Source organism: Drosophila sechellia, chromosome 2R (assembly GCF_004382195.2).
Source record: "Drosophila sechellia strain sech25 chromosome 2R, ASM438219v1, whole genome shotgun sequence".
In the NCBI taxonomy this organism is placed as follows: Eukaryota; Metazoa; Arthropoda; class Insecta; order Diptera; family Drosophilidae; genus Drosophila; species Drosophila sechellia.
The window spans coordinates 595,167-609,669 of record NC_045950.1 but is presented as its reverse complement, the minus strand read 5'-3'; the positions used below and the strand labels follow the sequence as shown (position 1 = coordinate 609,669).

Sequence of the window (14,503 nt, the reverse complement as noted above, 5' to 3'; positions counted from 1 at the left end):
CAGCAGGAAATAATAATTGCCAACCAGGCCAAAAAATATACCAAAAAAAAATACCACATTTTAAAAAGAGTTAGTGAAAGAAAACGGAAATACAACTATCGCCACCGAAGCCGGACGACTTGTTCATAAAAAGTAATATTAAAAACGACTAGATATTTTATATAATTATAAATAAAAAGTCCGAAAATCTCCTAGAAAATAAACCTAAGTCCGTTCAATTAAAAAAAAAGTGGTATCTTCGTTACCTTCAGCAGGGAAGTCACCCGCAGAAGCTTTGTCTCTGGCCAAGACACCGCAGCCGCTAGAGCAAAAGCTCAACTCTGCTTCGAAGCGGGCAAATACCACCCTGACGCCTCCGACGGAAACGCCTAAGAGGCAGACGTGGAGAAGAGCAGGCCACTGACTGCTCCCTTCGATGGCCCAAGTACCTCAAGGGCTGCAAAGGCAACTGAGGTACGCAAGCCATCATATGCGACCGTAACTGGGCCATTAAGGTTGCGGTCGTACAAAAAGGTACCCCAAAGTCATCCTCAGCAGTGAGAACCTCTCACAGCTCGAGGACGCACTAATGGAGGTTGGGATTCTCCAATCAAGTTTGGAGGAATCCACTTCAGGGTGGGTCACCTGATAGTGGACTGCCGCAACGCAACCACTGCTGAGTGGCTGCAATTAGCAGTCCCCAGCCTCAGTAAGTGGAGCGGTGTCTCCCTGAAGGTAAGGATGGGCGACGACCTGCCATCGTCACACAACATCACCATCTTCTGCCCCAGGACAGGGACAAAAGAACAAAGTGGATCATGGAATTGATCAAGAAACAGAATGACTTGGACTGAGAACTGGCGTCTCATATCAAGGAAGAATGAGGTGGTGGCTCGCTCCTCCGCCTTGGCATTGATACAACTCATGCGCCAAATATCTCTAGTGACCACAAGCTGAGCTTCAGGTTTGTAGACATCTCAGTTTGTGGTCTAAAGAAGGCCAAAGCGATAAATCCGGCACAAGACAGGTCGAGACTCCTCGAAATCCACCAGTCTCCGCGGGGATCAGACCTGTTATCCACTCAGGAGCTAGGCATGGAACCTGCTGAGTAAGGAAGAAGCGATACCGGTGGATGGTGATCTGGGTATCTCCCAAGCTCTATGGAGCCGATCATCTAATGGTCGGAAGTACAGGGATAGCTCAGGTGAACATCCATCGCGTCAAGGCGGCCTCGGCTGTGCTGGTAAGGATGTTTACCCAAGTTAATTTGGGATCAACGGGCCTCTAGCCTGGAGCCTTTATCCTGGCATGTAGAAGTATTATTATTATATACTTACAGAATTTCTCACGCGGGACTGTGTACCGATCGTGGTAGAAGATGTGGGAGCAGCTAAGAAGACTGTGGTGGCATCGGTATACTTTGCCGGTGACGAGGCGTGCCCACCGCCCGAAATCATTGCACTGGCAGAATACTGCAAGAGGACACACTCCCCCATCATCATCGGATGTGATGCAAATGCACATCACGTGATATGGGGCAGCAGCGACGTAAATCAAAGAGATAAGTCACTCTTAGAATTTATCTTGAATAACAATCTAGAAATCCTAAATGTCGGCAATGTTCCGACATTTGTTACCAGGGTAAGATTTGAGGTTCTGGACATTACACTTTTCAGCAGATCAGTCAGATCGCATATAAGCGACTGGCACGTATCTCCTGAGGAGTCAATTTCAGATCACAGAATTCGTTTTAACATAGGGCTTAATCTAGAGTGTAGCGAGCGTAGGCGCAATCCCAGGAATTCGAACTGGGAAGGCTTCAATACCTCCTTACTGCAGAATCCAGCTTGTAGGGTAACCGGGAAACTCCGTACCACTCTAGAACTGGAGGCCGCCGTAGAAGATATTAACTCGTGTCTTACTAACGCGTTTAGAGAAAATTGCTCCCGTGGACGAGCCAAGAGGGAAAAAGATGCTCCATGGTAGAACGACCAATTGGAAAACTTACGGAGAGCGACCAGGCGTATAATGTATAATGTGTATAACCATGAGATCAGGAAAGCCAAATGAAGGAACTATAGAACCTTCTGTGAGGCAATAGTAAACACATGTCAAGGCGCAAGACTTCACAGAGCAATCTCCAAAGGAATCAAATCAGGCACTACGTACGGAGGATAACTCCTATACTATAGGAAGTAAGGAGAAACTTGAGCTACTACTGGCAGCTCACTTTTCGGAAGCACGCTTCAAACGGATGGGAATACCCCGGTAACGGCTCAAAGTAGACCGTGTGCTACTGATTGGGCCAAAGCAAAATCAAAAGTAACAACGGAGAGATTAAGATGGGCAATCGGTACATTCCAGCCCTACAAATCTCCTGGTCCAGATGGCATTCAGCCAATCCTGCTACAACGAGCGCTAAATCAGCTCGCAGTGCCGATCAGGAAAATACTGATCAGCAGCCTAGCTTTAGGACACATACCTACTGCCTGGAGTATAGCGAAAGTGGTCTTCATTCCAAAAGCTGGAAAGACATCGTTTTTGCTAAAAACGTTGGAAAAGCTAGTGGATGTCACATTAGAAGCACTCTGCTTGTAGGGCATCCGCTCCAACGGACGCACCATGCCTACAGGGCGGGCAGATCAACTGATACTGCCCTATATCACCTGAAAAGCCTTATTGAGGATTCACTTACTCATAAGGAAGTGGCGCTATGTGCCTTCTTAGACATACAGGGTGCATTCGACAATACCTCTCATGAGGCGGTCAACGCATCCCTGGCAAGAAGAGGACTAGATGCAACAACCAGCAGATGGATCAAATCACTACTGGCATCTAGGCGAGCCATGGCCACTATAGGAGGACAGTCGTCCACAGTATCTACCACAAGGGAATGCCCCCAAGGGGGTGCCCTCTTGCCTCTCTTGTGGAGCTTGCTGGTAGACGAGTTGCTGGACAGACTAACCCGCAGAGGTATACTTTGCCAGGGCTATGCTGACGATATTGTCATTATAGCCAGAGGTAAATATGGGGAAACACTCTGCGATATCATTCAACTGGGCCTCAACATGACCAGCGAATGGTGCAAGGAAGTAGGCCTGAGCCTAAATCCTAGCAAAACTGTTATTGTTCCTTTCACAAATAAGTACAAGCTACAGAGAATGAAGGCAATAACCCTGTAAGAATGTCGCATAGAGGCCAGCAAAGAAGTTAAGTATCTTGGGATAACCCTCGACACCAAACTTAGCTTCAAAACTCATGTCGATAACACAATTGATAAGTGCACCAGAGCACTTTTCACGTGTAGGAAAATTGCTGGAAAATCGTGGGGAACCTCACCACGCATAATAAGATGGCTGTACCTCATGGTAGTCAGACCCATACTTGCCTATGGAGTAATAGCCTGGGGTGATAGAGCACGCCTTAGCACCACTACGGTGAAACTTCATAACCTCCAAAGAATGGCCTGCATATGCATGACAGGAGCAATGCGCACCTGTCCCACTGCAGCCCTAGAAGTACTAATGGAGGTAACACCGCTTCATATCATCATTGAAATGAAACGGAAAGCCACCCTAATAAGAATTGAGGCAGCAGGAAATGACTGCAACCTTACAAGAAAGGATGCTGAAAGCCTAAAAAGGGATATCCCTTTGCTGATGCAACCAAGGGATGAGATGCCAGCTGAGCACAGGTTCGCTCAGAACTTCAGCACTCATCTCAGTAATAAAAACAGTTGGACACCCCTGGGGAAAGTACACCCTATGAAACCACAAACAATAAAGTGGTATACAGACGGATCCCTCACCGACGAGGGAAGTGGGCTGGGGGTTGTAGGCCCAGGTTAAAATACCAAGAATCAATGGGCAGATACACCAGCATTTTTCAAGCTGAAGTCTGTGCTATTGGACGCTGTGCGGAGTTTAATCTGCAAAGGAACTATCGTGGCATGGACATTGCTATACTGTCTGATGGTCAAGCAGCCCTAAAGGCGCTCAGCAAAGCTAAGATAACATCTAAGCTAGTTAATGAAGTGAGGACAGCCCTAGACAAACTGGGAGCTGTCAACAAACTCACAATAAGGTGGGTCCCGGGACACAACAACATCCCGGGAACTGAGCTAGCGGATAACCTAGCCAGGAAAGGGGCAGATAACCCTCTAATTGGGCCCGAACCATTCTGTGGTGTTGGTCACCACAGAGTACTGGGCTTACTTAAGTCAATAGAGGAAGAAAAACGTCTGTTCTTCTGGGAACACTTACCAGGACTTAGGCAGTCTAAGATTCTCCTTTGTGAATATAACCACAAAAGATTTAAGACCTTAATGACACACGGGAAAAACACCATGCGCATTTTAACTGGCCTTCTTACGGGGCACTGCCGACTTCGCAGTCATTTGCATAAGATTGGCATTGTAGACAGTGAACTCTGTCGCTTCTGTTGCATGGAGGAGGAGAGGAACAGGAGGAACAGACTCCTGGCATGTATGTAGTCCCACGGGAAACAATTGCAGCCCTGAACCCCAATAAAATTCTGGCTTTTATACAGTGCATTGGACTTCAGGGAGATCTTTGAGTCATGAAGGGGTAGTACAATAGATCCTACTGGGTCGCAGTACACATAGAAACCCACTTAATAATAATAAATAATTTTATTTTATTATTATTTAATATTTCTTCGGTGATAGACTTTATCACTTATACAATTACAAGAAACATTATTAATAGCTTTTCTTTTTTTTGAAGCTGTTCACGATCTTGTCCCGATTCAGACGGATTTTCTAATTCTTAATCCTGATCAAATCTACCTCGGCCAGAAGCTTTTTATTCGAAACTTTTTGAACTTTCAATAATTTTAAGGATAACAGGATAAGGATAAGGATTATGCTGAAATTATTTCACTGCATTGTAAATTAGAGTTTTGCTAACTGATGCAGTTTGATTGAGGCGCAATAAGTTGATCATGGCTTGGTCTCCAAGTGGAAGTTGTGCTTTCTTTAATTTTGGTTATTAATCGGGTGGTTAAGTGTTGGCGACAAAAACAAGGTCTAAGGAAATGCTGCTGAGATTGGATTTTTAAAATTTGTGTAACAACTGGGGCAGAGTGCTATATTTACGGGTTGGATAATTGAGATGCTGCTGAGATTGGAGTTAGAAATTTGTTCATCAAATGGGGCAGAGTGCTATGGGTTAAAAACCTCTCCCCCTTCTAAAATGACGCGCCCGCTTCATTATGAATTTCGCTTAAACGTTCTCTAATTCATTAAAAAATCTTTCTCACTATTTGGTTTTTTTTTTAGTTCTGCCCGTTTTTGTTTGGTTACAATTATAATATATCTGAATTTTATTATTAATGTAGTAATCAAATACAAAATGATTAAAATAAATAATATAAATGAAATTGATATTTTCCAATTGTAAATTTCAATAAATGGGTTTAAAATATTAATGTTTTCAAGAGTAAGTTCTGAGTTGTTTGATTTTATGTAATCTGATATGTCCAGATTCTTAAAGTGGATAGTGGTTATGTACTCAAGTATTTTGTTTTCTAAATTAGTGTATGAAATATTATTTATTGTGGTTGTGCCGTTGAATATTATTAAATATGACACGTCTAAATGAGAATTGTTTACATTATTATTTCCATATATTAAAATGGCACCTTCTTGAATGATATCTATATTCTTATTTTTTTTCTTGTATTTCAGTGCAAGTTTATCGTTACTTATAATACCATACTTATTTAAAAGTTCGTTCTTAAAATGAGATATTTCATATAAAGTTTTTTTGCATTTTGCGACCTTATTGCTTATTAGTTATTTTCCATAAGTATGTGAAATGGATCTGGATAATAAATTTCGTATCTATTTGTTATTACAGGGTATTTGATATAAATAAGAAAGAGTTCGTTATGTAGTACAATTTTGAATACGGAGATATTCATTTGAACAGCAATAATTATAGGCTTTTGTTGGCTATTTAATATTTCTTTAATGTCTTCATTATTTATCATTTTTGTGTTAAATACATCAATTTTCGCCAGTGTAATAGTATCATCAATTATGTTGTGCAAGTCGAATATTAACAATCGTAAACAATGTTTTTTTAACGGCAATCTTGATCAATAAAAATTTTTTTAAAGTGATTGGAAAGTGATTTTATCTCATTAAACAATTTGGAATTAATAATAAATTGTTGATTATTGTTTTCAATTAAGTTTTTTATTTTATTCTGTATTGTAATGAAATCATCGTGATCCGGAGTTCCTGCTAACCATTTCCAAACTAGTTGAAATCAGCTGTGACAAAATTAATTTGATTAATTGTAGTTCGTAAGTTATTTCCCACCTTTTATTTATATACTTTTTTATATAAATTAGGTTCGTTGAATCAGTTGGCATATGATTCATAAGTAAGAACATCCATTTTGTTATTGATACCAGATCGATTACTTCTTTATTAAAACTTAAATTAGTTAAGTCGGAATGTGATGTGATTCATAAGTAGGAACATCCTTCTTGTCCTGGAACGGGAAAAATTCGTGATTGGAGTAATTATTTATTTTTGCAGCATTTGCTGTAATTTTAAAAGAAATATAATATTTGTTAACCTTATATTGACATTGTGAATAATTCTGATTCTACTATTACTATTTTTACTTATTTAAACTTATTTACTACTTATTTATTATTTTGTTAGGTAAGTTTTCCCTAACAACCTGTTTCTTATATCTTGTTTTTAGTTTATTTCTTTCTCCATGTTTGTTTTCATACACTACTTGCCAAACTTGATATTCTTTTTCCCTAAGAGTGTTATTTTTTCGAGTGTTCTTTAGAATTTTCGAATTGTTTTCGTGTTCAATTTTATTATAGAGAATATAGAAAGGTTTTTGATTTGTTGTAGAATGAATGCTCTGATTGGATTCTTTTGCGGCTGTAATAATTATTTCTGAATAGTCAATGAGATTTAATTCTTCTTTTATGCAACGAGCTAATTCTGTTAATGTTGAGTGTGCCCTTTCAACTTGTCCGTTCGAGGTACTGAGTCTGGGGTTTGCGAAATGTAGAGTTAAACCACATCTTTGTGCAAAGGATTTAAATTTAGCAGAGGTGAAGCTTGGTTCATTATCAGTCAGTCATAATTACTTTGGCGTGGGGAAAATGTTGGAGTAATTCCATTACTTTATTCTCCATGTTTAGTTTATGTTGAGTTTCTTTTAAAACCAGGAATTTTGAATATGCGTCAATACAGGTTAAGAAAATAAGACTTTACGCGTAATAAATGTCGATGTGTAAATTCTCTCCTTCTTTAGTTGGAATAGGAGCTTCCCAAATATGAATTTTAATTGGATGAGTGTTATATTTATTTTCGTTGCAAATTGTTCAATTTTTTATGTAATTATGTAATTTGATAATTAAACTTGGCCAATAATATAATCTATTGATTTGTTTGTAATTTTCGTTTAGTCATCTATAAGCTCGACTAGGTGTTTCTTCTATTATAATATCCCTATCTTCATTATGCTCTGCGTCTTGCATATGATAAAAACTTCTAAAGTTCAATGAATTCCTACCGTTATGTTTGGTGGTAGATATTCCCTTAATATTCCTATTAAATTTTCTGGTGTATCATATTCGATTATATGTCGTGTCTTATCAAAAACTCTCAATGTCTCATGTATTGTAGAACTAACCGTTGTTAAAAAAGAGTTGTTGCTGAAAGTAATTTAAAACTGATTTTGCTGTTTGTAATATTATTTATTTTTATTCGAGATAATGCGTCAGTTACGACATTTGTTGTTCCTGGTTTATATATTATTTTTGGATGAAACTTTCTATGAAAGAATGCCATAATTTCATTTCTACGTTTGGGTTTTCATCTGAGATTGTAAAAGATAAAGATTGATAGTCTGTTTTTGTTTCTATATAAATAATTTCTTAAGTTTTTAAGAGCCCAAACTATGGATAACAATTCTTCTTTATTTGTGGCGTAAAGTTGTACGGTTTTATTTAAGGTTTTAGATAATATAAGTTTTAGTATATACAGTAAAGTAATTGGTTTTTTATCCTGCGATAAAACTGCGCAGATGCGATCTGATCAGATCCGATCTGATACGTCTGTTGTGACAGTGAATTTTTTGTTATAATCTGGTGGAACTAATTCAACGCGTGCTATTAAATTATCTTTTAGTTCGTTAAAACTGAGTGAGCTGGTCACACTGAGCGGTTGTTTATAGTTTTTGTCTGTGAATTTCACTTTAAATTTAATTCGCAAACCTGCATTCGTAGCTGTGCAAAACAGCACGCATTCTAAAATTTGGACTCTGCCTTGCAGAGTCGGCATGTGAACATCAACAAAGATCGGTGGATAAGGTGCGAAAAAGTTGCATTCTCTGCCCATTGGGCCCCTCACCACGTGGCAGCCGCACAAGGGAGGCAACAAGCAACGTACTTATTAGAAAAAAATAAATAGACCGGATTAGTAACTGTAAAATGGATACGAACAACGAAACTTCTAACTCTCAGCTTAGAAATAAGCCGATTGATTATGAAGAAATGCGGCAAGTAGCTGGTAAGTCTCCACTGGATATCAGGATGGAGTTATTGAATCAACGCTCTTCATGCACTGAATCTGTTAACCTAAGCACGACAACTACGACGATAACATTTACAAGTGCTACTTGCAATACTACATCTACAACAACTGCAGCAATCAGTAGGCCGAGCTCCAGAGAAAAAGCTGCTACTAGATTGTCTGATGCGCAAAAACTTCTGACGAAAGAGAGGAAGAGGAAGACCAATTTAACACCCAACCATAGCTCTAAACGAGCTGTCAGAGACGCGAAGCTGGAGCCATATCCAGCCATAAATAGTAATTCAAACTCAAACAATAGGTTTGCCATGCTAGACATGGAATTGGACGAAACCAGTGATGGCATAGAAACTCCACAAGTTTGTCATGATGTCGCATTCACCTCGTGTGCATCGGCTGCTCCGAATATTCCTAATGATGACTGTGTACCAAATGTGACATCCAATAGCCCACAACAGTATACTGATAAGCAGAATTCTTATAAACAATCAAAACCACCGCAAATAGTACTGAGCCTTACCAATCTTAATGATCTCTATGAGCTCATTACGGAGGTCACTAGCCTAGATAATTTAACAGTTAAAGTCAATCAAGGGAAAACAGTGAGAATATTACCCAAAGACTCTGATACTTACAGAGCCATTGTTAATATTTTTGATAATTCGGGAATTGAATTCCATACGTACCAAATGAAGGAAGAGAAGCCTCACAGAATAGTTGTTAAAGAACTCCACCATAGCACCCTAACCTACGAAATTATCGACAACTTTAAAACATATGGCTTTGATGTTCTACAAGTACACAACCCAAGATCCAGGAGAAATAGAGAAGAAAAACTTAATATATTCTTCATTAATATAAACCCTTTGTGCAAAAATTAATGACATATACGATATTAACACAGTATGCCGACAGAAAGTGCGGATAGAAAGAATGCGTAAATCATCTGAAATTGCTCAATGCATACGTTGTCAGGAATTCGGCCACACAGCTAAATACTGTCGTCGTCATCCCAACTGTGCTCGATGTGGTGAAAATCACTTAACCAAGCTATGCGTACTTCCCAATGATCAACAGCCTATCTGTATACACTGTGGAGGAAATCACACGGCAAGTTACAAGGGTTGCCAGTTTTACCAGGAGTATCTTCGACGATCATTGGGCACTGTAAAGAAGCAACAACCTAAGCAAGCCAGGTTTGATAAAAGTGCAACAAACCAACAACAACCCCAGCAAAAACAGCAGCATGCAATAGCTAGCACTCCCAAAGATCATACTGGGAGCTTGTCCTACGCAGATATTGCAAGAAATGGCAATACAACAGCCCAGCCTCGTCTACATAATGTACAATTAAAGGGAACTAATATTAAGCAGCAACACCCGCTTGACGTTCAGTCAATATTGGCACAGCAACAGGAACAATTTATGAAGTGGCAGCAACAGCTTCAACAGCAACAACAGCAGCAATTCCTATCGTGGCTACTACAGCAGCAACAGGAGCAACAACAACACAACAAGTTGAATAGTCAACGACTCGAAAGGCTGGAAAAAATTGTTTTTGAAATGGCCAATATGCTGAAGCAACGGACTGGGGATACATCGGCTCCCCAACTCCATAGTAACGATTCACCATCGCAATTAACCCTCTGAAGATTCTTATCTGGAATGTAAATGGTTTTTCAGGTAAAGCCAGAGAAGTCGAGCTCTTCGCACACAACAACGGCATTGACATTCTTCTCCTAAACGAGATCAGACTCAACAGAGGGAACACAGTTAAGATATATGGGTATAGCTTTTATCCCGCATACAAACCTTCAAGCCATAATCACGGAATGGGAGGAGCAGCAGTACTGGTGAGAAGCTCTCTTCGTCATTTCCCGCAAAGAGTTATTGAAACGAGAACTATTCAGATGTCTTCAGTCAAGGTCTCCACCGGGCTGGGAGATATGGAATTTAGCGCGATTTACTGTCCACCAACAAATAGAATTGAGGAAAGGCACTTCAGTGACATACTTGTCTCTTGTGGACAAAGGTATTTCGTTGGTGGGGACTGAAACGCCCGATATTGGCTATGGGGTGATACGTACAATTAACCCAGAGGTCGAGAACTAGCAGAAGCCATTTCAGCCAGAGGTGCTTATATCCTTGCAACAGGTTCACCAACTAGATACCCACATGTGCCCAGTCACAGACCTACCTGCATTGATTTTGCTGTGTACCATGGGATAAACTTAGACAGAACTAGTATTTCTGAAAATTGGGATCTAGACTCCGATCATGTAGCCCTTGTGGCTACTGTACAAACAGAAGGTGCCTATGTTAGACCATGCTCTCGGTTAATAAACAGCCGAACTGATCTCCTTGTTTTCAGACAACATCTGGAAAACTCTCTCCAATTAAATACGGTTCTGAGCTCTAAGGAAGATATCGAGAACGCAGTCTAAGAACGCAGTCTAACGCAAAATATATATATAGCCGCTTCTGCTTCTACGCCCGAGATACGCCCCAGAAGTTATGGTATTGTTCTAACAAGAGAGGCCAGATAACTTATCAGAACTAAGAGACGCCTTCGAAGAAGAGCAATTCGAACTCAGGATCCATGGGACAGCATCTTGTGGAACCGAGCAGCAAAGCAACTCAAAGTCATCTTAAGGGAACTCAGAAGTGATTTCTTTGAGCAAAAATTATCCTCCATGGACTACACCGTTGATGCAAACTATTCGCTGTGGAAGTGCACAAAAGCGCTTAAGCGACAACCACTTCGATGGGTACCCGTACGCTGTCCAGGTGGGGAATTTGCAAAAACTTGAAGTGGAACAGGCTAATGCATTCGGCTTCCACCTAGAGTATCGCTTCACTCCTTACGACTTCGCCACGACAGAACAAATAAGAGAGACTCACCAGTACCTACAAATGCCATTGCAGATGTCTTGGCCTATTAAGCCAATAAGGATAGAAGAAATCCTTGAAATAATTAAATTACTGCCGAAGCATAAAGCTCCAGGAATTGACAGGATTTGTCATGCCACGCTAAAGGTTTTACCTATAAAAGCGATAATATATATAGCATTAATCTTTAATGCTATTTTAAGGATCCAAGTGTTCCCAAGACAGTGGAAAATGCCTGCTATTTTGATGATCCACAAGCCTGGAAAGCCGGAAGATGATCCAGAGTCGTATCGGCCTATAAGCCTCTTACCCTCACTTTCTAAATTATGGGAGAGACTTATTGCCAATCGGATAAACGACATTATAAGACAAGGCAATATCTTGCCGGATCATCAATTTGGATTTCGAAAGGGACACGGAACTATTGAACAGGTCCACAGACTGGTGAAACACATACTACAGGCTTTTGACGACTGCGAGTACTCCAACGCCGTCTTTATAGATATGCAACAAGCCTTCGACAAAGTATGGCATGTTGGATTATTATGCAAGATAAAGACCCTTCTACCTGCGCCCTACTTCTGTATTTTAAAGTCATATCTAGAAGAAAGACAATTTAAAATCACGGTGAGAAATAGCTACTCCTCTATATACCCAATGAGAGCTGGAGTCCCTCAGGGCAGTGTTCTCGGACCGCTACTGTATTCCTTGTACACTGCTGATATCCCTTGCCCGAGTTTCGAACACATGGCAGCACCGAACAGGACTCTTATTGCAACCTATGCAGATGACATCGCAGTTGTATATAACTCTAGGGACAGCAGAGAGACAGCTAACGGACTACAAGAATATATTAATGATCTGGCAGCCTGGTGTAAACGGTGGAACCTAAAAATAAACCCACTGAAAACAACAAACCCGTGCTTCACGTTAAAAACGCTTATCCCGAACACCCCTCCAATTCGGCTAGAAGGAGTTACCCTGAATCAGACCCTGCAAGCAACATATCTAGGTATCACCCTGGATAAACGGCTCACCTTTGGGCCGCATCTAAAAAACACAGTAAAAAAATGTGGCCACAGATCACAACAGCTGAGATGGCTCATGAATAGAAGGAGCACTCTTTCGATGAGGTGCAAAAGAGCTGTGTATGCGCACTGTATCGTACCGATATGGTTATACGGGATCCAGATTTGAGGAATTGCAGCCAAATCGAATTATAATCGTATCCAGGTGATGCAAAATCGCGCATTACGACAAATAACCAACTGCCCCTGGTATGTACCTAACTCTACACTCCATAAAGACCTCAATATTCACACAGTTGAGTCACAAATTGGGAGATATACATGTCGATATAGTGACAGATTACTGAGCCATAGCAGTCTTCTTGCAAGACGTCTCATCCCCGCTCGACCTCTGAGAAGACTTAAACGGCAAGGCTTCGCCAAGCCAATTGGGCAGCAGTAAAAACTCTTCATTTATGTTCCTACTCCACTTATTTTATTTTATAGTGTTTGGTAATTGATAAGAATATTTCTCCACACTGTGATGTTAAGATACGATATTATGATGTACGGATTCTTCACTTAATAAATATAAAAAAAAAAAAAAAGTTCGTTAAAAGCTTTTACAGCTGAGTCATCTAACTGTATCGTTATTTTTGTGGACATTCTGCTACAAATTTTACAATTATCTCCTCCTAAGTATTTGGTTAACGGTTTGACAATTTTTGCGTAATTTCGGACAAATTTCCGGTAATATCCAGTGAGGGCTAAAAAACTTTGAAGCTCTCTAATGTTTTCTGGAGTCCGGATACTTCATAGTCGTGGAAATATTTTCTGGATCTGTTTTAATGACATTGTAAGAAACAATATAACCAAGAAATGCTGTTTTTTATTTAAAAAATTTAGATTTTTCAAGAGAGATTTTTATATTAGCTTGTTATAGAATATTAATTATTTGAATTAGATCGGTATAATGTTGTTCAGTTGCATTTGAAAAGATTATTATATCAAGCATATAAACATGGCAAGTTTTTCCGACTTGTTTTTTTTTAATATATCATCTATTGTTTTTTGAAGTATTCTATTTTCTATTCTATTCTGCTGTTTTTTCAATATCTGACTCTTTCATTAAGATTTGGTGAAATCCTGATTGCAAATTAATTGTTGAGAAATATTTTGACTTTCCTAAGTTAGATAATATTACAGATGGATCTTGTCTCGGGTATCTGTCCGGTATTGTGTTTTCGTTTAATTTTTTATAGTCAGTTGATGTTTCAGAGTTCCATCTTCGTTTTGACCCTTTTTAGTTACTACTAGGACTGATGAAATATAAGGGCTTCTACTTGGTCTTATAATTTGCTCTTTTAGCATTCTATCGATCTGAAACTGACATAGCATTAGGATACTGTTTGCTATAAATTGCCCTATCATTGTCAGTATTTATTTCTCCTCGAATATCTGTTCGAAAATGAAGTCTTGAAGTCTTATTTTTGAAATCTTTTATTTGATTTGAAATTATTTTAGAATATGAATTTTTTTTTTGTCGGCAAATTCAACGACGGCGTGTTCAGGATTTGTGGATCCCAAACTATTAGTTTTATTGTTGACGGATAATTCAACGTCGACGTGCTCAGTATTCTTTGATCCCAAGCTATATAAGTTAACACAATCCAACGAACTAGAACAGTTGGCTCAGTGTATGAAACATAATATCAAAGTGCTGACCCAGCATTGGGCTGGAAACCCGTGCGCAGACGGCAAACACAGCATATTTGCGTGGCCGCTGCGAGTCTTTGTTAGCTTTAAGAATCATTTTAAGTTTCAGTTTGCATATACCAGAATAAAGAGCGGCAGCTCGTCAACTCCGACTAAGCGTCGTAAAACATATTTTCATTAATTTCTCTGCCAGACCACAAGGCTGGCAGTTAAAAGAGGAAAGTTCCTCTCAACGTAAATAATAATCTTCTGCTCCCCGGACTCCCCGGAGCGGCCAGCGAAGGAAGCCCTTCACCTCTGGAGGATTTCTGACGACAACAGC

General features: G+C 39.7%; 1 protein-coding gene across 3 annotated transcripts in view; it reads right to left on the bottom strand.

Annotated features, from left to right (window-relative positions):
• Positions 1-6,236: 6,236 nt before the first annotated feature.
• Positions 6,237-14,503, bottom strand: part of LOC116800435 — a 31,280-nt gene continuing 23,013 nt past the window's right edge. For 2 of the 3 annotated variants that reach the window (XR_004361376.1, XR_004361378.1), the window contains exon 4: positions 6,283-6,500. The gene's annotated coding sequence lies outside the window, so the exon portion shown is untranslated. The other variant, XR_004361377.1, reaches the window with a different exon arrangement.